General features: G+C 56.5%; 1 protein-coding gene across 1 annotated transcript in view; it reads left to right on the top strand.

Moving 5' to 3' along the window:
• Nucleotides 1–7,486, top strand: part of PTPRS (protein tyrosine phosphatase receptor type S) — a 124,163-nt gene that overhangs the window by 18,626 nt on the left and 98,051 nt on the right. The window lies entirely within an intron of this gene.

Here is a 7,486-nt window from a genome sequence, read left to right as displayed (position 1 = left end):
GGTGCTCCCAGGGGCTCTGCAAGGCAGGGCAGGGGCAGCTCCCTGGGTCTGGGCCTCCCCCAGCGCCCCAGTGCTGCCATGGAGGAACCAGTGCCCATCTCTCCCACCCAACCCCCAGCCAGCCTGCTTTGTAGTGGGAGCCAGGAGCCGAAATTCCCTGCACGGGCACGTTAATTAACCCCTGCAGAGCAGCAGGGCTCTGGGGGTTTTCCAGGATGAAAGGGCCCTGTGCGTGTCTGGGGAGGATCAGGGAGTGTGCAGATGTGTTTGTGGTCAGGAAGAAGCGAGGGAAGGAGCAAACCCTGGCCCTCTGACTCTGGCTCTGACTCAGCCCTGAGCTTTGGCTGAAGGGAGCCTAACTCAACTCCTTCTGCCTAACTCCTTTAGACCAAACTGAGCCTGTAGTGCTGGAGAGAATTAAGGGCCACCCCAAGAGAGGAACTGGGGTGAATATTGGGGATTTTTGCTCACTGTGCTGCTCGCTTTGCCCAGCACTGGCTCCCCAGGCTGTGCATTTATTTCTGGGCATCTCTCAAGGTGTTCCAGGCACAGGGGAGACCAAAAACCCCCACAACCCAAAACCTTGCAGGGCAGCTGAAGCTGCCAACCGTGCAAAGGCACCCAGGAAATGATGAGGACTGCTCATTGTGCTGGGAGAGGGACCCAGTGCCAGAGAGTGTTTTTGGAAGGGTTTGTCTCACTTCCTGTCAAATCAATATTTATTCACAAATCTATTTGTTTGCTTTTGTCATTGAAAACTCTTGTGGGCTTTTTTTTTGTGTGTGTGTGCGTTGTTTTGTTCCCCTTGTGTATTTTTGGCTGTGCAGTGCTGGCGACAGGGGCTGCCACAGCCTTTCCTGGCTCCTCTCCTTCCAGCTGCTTCTCCCAGCCCAAAAGAGGTTTTGAGCCTCTTTTGTAAGGTGGGACCTGCCTGGCAGCTCTCCCCTGCCTGGGCACAGCTTCCTCCCCATTCCCCCTCGTGCCCTTGGGCTGGAGGGATGAGGGATAGAAGGGGCTGACCTCAGTGAACACGAGCAGTGATTTTCCATTTCTGTGCTATGGATCACAGGGGAGCAGGGGTGTGGAACAGATCAACCACCCCCCAAAATCATAGGATCACAGAGTGGTTTGGCTTGGCAGGACCTTAAAGCCCATCGCATTCCACCCCCTGCCATGGGCAGGGACCCTTTCCACTGCCCCAGGCTGCTCCAAGCCCATCCAGCCTGGCCTTGGGCACTGCCAGGGACCCAGGGCAGCCCCAGCTTTGGTCCTGCTTGAGTTTTACCATGCCCACCAACCTTCCCCTTCATTTCTGCTCCATTTTACTGTGAATGGGATGGGGATGGGATGGGATGGGATGGCATGGCATGGGATGGCATGGCATGGGATGGCATGGGATGGCATGGCATGGGATGGCATGGGGATGGGATGGGGATGGGTTTTCATGCCTCCATCCCTCCCTCCCTGGCCCTTTGCACCTGCCCAGAGCTGCAGGATGGGGACGGTGCCTGACAGAGCTGCAGGTGGAACAAACCAGGGATTTTTGGAGCAAGCTGAGGACCTGCTATGCCCCAGGGTGTGGGGAGGGCTTTGCCTCCTCCTGGGTTTGTCTGCTGAGCCCCAAAGCTGGAATATTATTTATCTGCCCCCAGCCAAATCACGCAAAGCTAAATTGAGCTGTGGCAGGCGAAAGTGTGAAGCGTATTATTAGGAACAGGGAGCTCTTGTTCCACAGCTGCTGCTGCTGCTGCCGTTGGTAATTAATGTTTGAGGAATTGCAGATCTTCATTAGGAGAACAATTAGATTAACGAGAGAGCTCGAGCCGAGGCTGTAGTGGGAAAGGGCTGGGGGGAGGCTTTAAAAACAAACTCCAGTCCCTCCCTGGCAGCCTGCCTCGCTGCTCCAGAGCTGTGCTGGTGCCCCTGGAGGCCCTGGGAGGAGACTGGTCTGCGACAGGCACGCAGGGAGCGTGTGGGGGCTTCATTAGGGGCAGGAAAGAAGCAATCCTTGATTGCCATAAATATTTCAGGCAGCCCAGCACCCGTGGCTCGGCCCCAGCCCGGGGTTATTAGCAGAGAGAGCTCTGGGCAGAGGCTGCTCAGGGCTCTGCAAGGTCCTGGGCTTGCATCATTAAAAGCTTTAATTGGTGTCCTTGTTGCTGGAATCACTGACCCCTTCCAGGCAAGAGCACCCTGGCCACGAGGTATCACCTGCAGGGCCTGGGCTTAATTCAGGCCAGTGAACAGCCCTGAAGTTGAGGGATTTAAGATGCTTCTCATTAATATTCTTTCAGCAAGAGCTGTTTGGGGTTCTCCCCACCCCCTGCTTTCTTCCTTGTGCCCTGCCCTGTGCCGGGTCCATCCATGAACCTGCAGCAGCTTTGCCCTCACACAGGCGAGGTGCTCACAGCTGGCTGGTGAGCAGGATGCCGCAGGAATTCACTCAGGATAAATGAACCATTTAGAGAGGTTGTAAAACCACAGAAAGTAACGACAGAAGGGAGGTTGGAAGGTCAATTAGTCCCTCTGGCTGGCCCAAGTGTGTTTGGAAGTCATTGGAGGCAGATGCATGCCTGGTCTCCCTAAAACCCTGCAGTGCTGGTGCTCCCATGCCTGGGCTGTGCCCATCCCTGGCTGTGCCCATCCCTGGCTGTGCCCATCCCTGGCTGTGGCCCCAGTGCTGGCTCAGCCCCACACAGCCTCCCCCATGGGGCACCAGCAGTTCTCTCCCACTGGAGATGCTCCCAGCACCCTCTGGATCAGCCACACCGTGCCCAGCCTCTGGTCAAAGGGGTGCCGTGGAGGTTTTTCATCTCTTCTGGTTTTAGGAAATTTAACCACGGGAATCCCTTGCTCTCCAGCAAGGTGGGAGCCCCAGAGTGCTGCCAACAGTGTGAGCTGGGGCGGTTCCACCTTCTGGTGGAGCCGTGGCAGGGGATGGGAGCAAGGGGATCTTTAGGGTCCCTTCCAAGCCAAACCACTCTGGGATTCTGAGGGGAGGCTGTGGGTCAGCTCCCAAAAGCAGAGAGGGTTGGGTACAGGGTGTTATAAATCCCAGAGGTGCTGGAGGGGGGCTCAGCTCCCAAGCCAGCCCCAGGAGAAAGCTGGAAGTTCTGCCTTTCAGGGGACAGCAGATTTCTCCCTTTGCTAATTGATGGGGACAAAAAAAGTTGCATTTCCTGGCGACTCCAGATGGTGCAGTGACAATGAAGCCATTTTCTGCAATATGGTGGCTTCTGCCTGTCCAAGGAGAGATTTGTTGTTGGAGCAGCTCCTGCTTGGCTCAGTGCCCCAAAGGTGGACGAGTCACTCCGAGCCCTGGCTGAGGGTCAGGGCCCTGGGCAGCTCCTGCAGCCCTGATGAGCAAGAGGGAAGGAGTCTGCTGTTGTGAGGCAGTGCCCTGCTGGAGATGGGGGACACACATCCCCGTGGCCTGGGGATGCTCCTCGCCTGCCCAGGAAATATTATTGCATGTTTAATTCATGGCCCTGCAGAAACATCACTCAGCCAGCCTCCTCCTGCTGATCCTTCTGGTGATTGACTGCCACAAAGACCCCGAGATGATCTCAGCAGCTTGTCAGAAGGAGCCCTTCTGTTGGTTTGAAGTGAAATCCAAACCGACGTGCCGAGCAGGTGGAGGCTTTCTGAACGCTGGGTAATGGCAGTGTTCTCCCATGGTGCTCTCACAAGCTCCTTTCCTACAGCAGGGATGTTACCAACCTCCAAATGCTTATGAATGTTTTAAGGCACCTCTGATGCATGGCTGGGCTGTGCAGGGGCTGCTGGAGGCCAGGCAGTGGGAGCAGCTGGGCTGGGCTGGGCTCTACAGCTGCTGGGAGCAGAAGGGGAGGGACACACATTCAGCAGCAGCAAACCAGCCGGGTGAGATCAGGCTGTCAGGCAGGAGCTGGAGTACTCTGGGGATGGTGTTACTCCCAGTTGCTGCCTAGTTAGCAGCCTCTTAGTTTTGCATCTTGTACGGGAGATGGAATGGCAGCGGAGCCCTGCCTGGCTGAGCTGCTCGCCGTGGGAGCGCCCCTGGCTCGTGCCATCCGAGGTTGCTGCACGTTGGTGTGATTTGTGGGCCTGCCGTCAATGCACGAGGGCGATTTCTGGAGGCACCTGCTGCAGCTGGGGCTCTCTGCAAGGATGTGACAAGAGCCAGAGGCTTCCCCAGACAGACAGCCCAGAATTAAATCAGAGGGAAGGCAAGCACAGAACGTGGCTTCCTGACCCTGCTGCTGACCTTGAGCAGTGCAGCCTAAGACTCTGTCCAGTCTCTTCTGGTGTCCAGTGGTCTGCAGGGCTCCACCAGCCCAAGCAGTGACCCAGCATCCTCCCAGCTTAGCTCTTAAATTCAGATGAGATCACAACAGCAAGTGATGGATGGGTTTTTTCTTTCTCTCCTCCTTTCTTAATCTCCCCTGGCTGGTGGGTCTGAGACACAGGATTCCTGCCAGAGCAAGGGAAGGGATTTGCTCATCTTCTGTCTTGCAAGCTCAGAACCAAATCCTCTTTATGGAATTTAGCCCCCTGTGTTGGCTGGCAGGGCTGGAGCGCCTGGCACATGGGGAGGGGATGAGTGCTGAAGGAGAGGGCAGGGTGAGCTCCAGAGGGGAGGCCCAGGAGAGACATCTCAGTGCCCAGGGGGCACTCTGAGTGGGGCTTGCTGGCAGCACTGTTGGTCCTGGCGTGGACAAAAGGCATTGCTGGGCCTGTGGCTGTGGAGCCGCCCTGCCCGAGCCCTCCGGAGCAAAACCCAGGGAAGGGAACACTTGCTAATCACCTTGATTAGCTTTCCTTGCTGGTCACTAATCAGCAAGATGGTGATGAAGGCAGCTCTGTGCCAGAACAAAGAAAGACAAGGCTCTTTATCCTCCTTGCTGCAGCTCAGCAGCCCCTCCTGGCCTGCAGGGGGATTTGCTGGGGGGTTTGTGGCTGCTCCTCTGTCCCCTCCTCGCTGGAGCACGGCTCTGCCTCTTCCACGGCGTGTGAGGAGGGCAAGCAGCTCTTCAGCTCTGCTGTTGCCACAAGGATTTTCATTTACCATCAAACAGCAATTAGGAGAAACTTGGCGTGTTTGCTGCGCTACTTTTATTTCCTGTCGTGTGTTTTTCACTGATGAGCAGAGTGCACTGCAGCAATCCCGTGGCATCCCCCAGCCTGCTGCCCAGGGATGTGCAGACAAGGGTGGCCATAAGGTCTGCAGGCCTTAAAAAGGAAATTTATTTCTTTTCTTTTGTGTTCACCAAGGCTCTTGGCTTGCCTGTATGTGGGCTAGGGATGTTCCTGGGCTGGAATTCATGAGAAAGGGAGCCCTAATGATAAGCAATTAACTTTTCCTCTGTCTTACTGTAAATCCAGACCAACATCCTCCATGGAAGCCTCTCCGGGTTCAGTGGGCTGGGAGGGAGAAGGTTCCTTGCCTGTGGCTGGTTAAATCTTCCAGGTTGTTGCATTTAGAGAGAGTTTTGTAATTTGCTTTTGGTGTCAGGTGTGTGCCTGCATGCAGTTTGGGTATTTTTGGGGTTATTTCACTCATAACTCATATTGCTGGGGACTGCTTCTACTTGGGGGCCAAAATGAGTCTGTTTGTGTGTAAAAGCTGTGCAAAATCTGGATGCAGCTGGGGCTGTTGGTGCTGCCCTCGCTGGGGGATGCCCTGCTGGGAGAGCAGGAGGGTGCCCCAGGTGGCCCTGCCCAGGTGGCCCTGCCCTGCTGCCCTGGTGTGCTCAGAGGAGCAGCAGGAGCTGATGGAGACGCCAGAAGGAGGCGATTGATCGGCGATCGATCGGCGATCCCGGTAATGAGGAGGTCGTTCTTGGCAGGGGCTGGTGACATCCTACACCCACCCAGCACTCACAGCCGGAGCTGATAAAGCACCCTCGTGTTCCTAATTAACTTTCTTGAATGGTTTTTTCCTTCCTTTCGATTTTTCATCTCTTTTTTCCTTCTGCTCGGGCTGGGACTGGTGGGAGATGCTCTGCTGGGCCGCCAGGAGGAGAGGAGCAGCTTGCCACCCTCTGCACACCAGAGCAGGGATCTCTGTGGTCAGGGACTGGCCTCCCATTCTCCTGGCCTGGCTGTGGGGCTGGGAACCCACTGCTTGTCCTCAGGGGATGGTTTGCACGAGACTTTTTGGTAAGAGCCACCTGTTTTGTGGGAAACCAGAGGGCTGCAGAAGAGTTGAGGAGCTGGAGGAAGGCCAGGCAGGTGTCTGTCAGCAGGTGAGCTCCCATCAGGGAGGGGCAGCAGTGCCAGCCCCAGGAATGGGCTTTGCCCCGCTCCTTTGGGGTGGAGGAGGGGGCTGTCATTCCCTGCTGCTGAGCACAAAGGGGGTCCCTGTGCAGACCTGGCAGAGCCCTTTGGAGGCTGGAGAAGGTCACAAGATGCAGCAGCATCCAGATTTCTGTGTGAAGGGAGCAGAAAGCCAAGGCTGGAGGGATTAGCCTGGTCAGAGGCACTGATGCCATCTGGATGGGCTCTTCCTGGTCCAGGTCATCGTCGTGCCATGCTGCAAGCCAGGAAAGCACCAGCTCCTCATTGCTGAGTGGTTCTCTCATGTGTTCTTAGTTGGACTCGCGGAGATGTGAGGCCAGGCAGCCTTTCCTCTCCAGGAATGTGGAGCTGATTTGAGCCTGCACTTGATCTCAGAAAAAGGCTTTTCCTCAGCTTGGACTCCAGACATGAGCAAGGCTGTGTGCTTTTGCTGGTGTGGGCAGCAAAAGCAGCTCTTCGGGCTCTTGGTTGAGATTTTCTCTTTTGTCCTTCTGCTGTGTGCAGTAACCCAGTGTCACCCATCAGCCCAGGTGCCAGGCTTGGGGAGCAGGAGCTTTGGGAGGGGGTGTTGGTGGTTTAGCCGTGGTTGGTGGTTCAGTAGTGCTCGGTGTCACAGGGTGGTGGTGGTGGCCCTGGCAGAGCTGCAGGGTGGGCTGGGATGCGGTTCCTTCCCAGCACTGTTGGTGCCAGCACAGAGGCACGGGGATGCAGTCTGTGCCCTGAGGAGCTCCCAGTCTGTCAGGCAGCTGAGCTGGGCCTAATGATGAATGACTTCCTAAATAAATAAATAAAGCTCAGAGGCAGGGGAAAAGAAACGTGAAGCATTACCCTGAGCCACAAGGCAATTTAGTTGACGGTTTGTGCTGCCGAGGGACGCTCGGCAGAGATTGGGGTGGTTTGCTGGGAAATGCTGAAGGATGGGGAGAGTTTGTGTGGAAGGGGAGGGGAATGGGGCCCTGGGTCAGATCCTTCCCTTTGTGCATCCTGGAGGAGAGCCCAGCCCTGCAGAGAGCCACATCTCCTGCTCTGCGCCGGTCCAGGAGGATGCTCCTGCGATTTCTGGTGGTTCTGGGGTTGCCTCTGTCCGGGATCCTCCCTGGGCTGTGGCCACAGTGCCCAGGGCTCCCTCAGCAGGGTGCAGCCAGGCCAGGGGAGCTGTGCTTCCTCCCCCCCTCCTCCTCCTCCCCGGGCTGGCGCTGCCCCTCTG

This window comes from Geospiza fortis, unplaced genomic scaffold, assembly GCF_000277835.1.
Source record: "Geospiza fortis unplaced genomic scaffold, GeoFor_1.0 scaffold299, whole genome shotgun sequence".
Classification (NCBI taxonomy): domain Eukaryota; kingdom Metazoa; phylum Chordata; class Aves; order Passeriformes; family Thraupidae; genus Geospiza; species Geospiza fortis.
The sequence above is the reverse complement of the archived record's forward strand: the minus strand, read 5'-3'. Positions and strand labels throughout refer to the sequence as shown.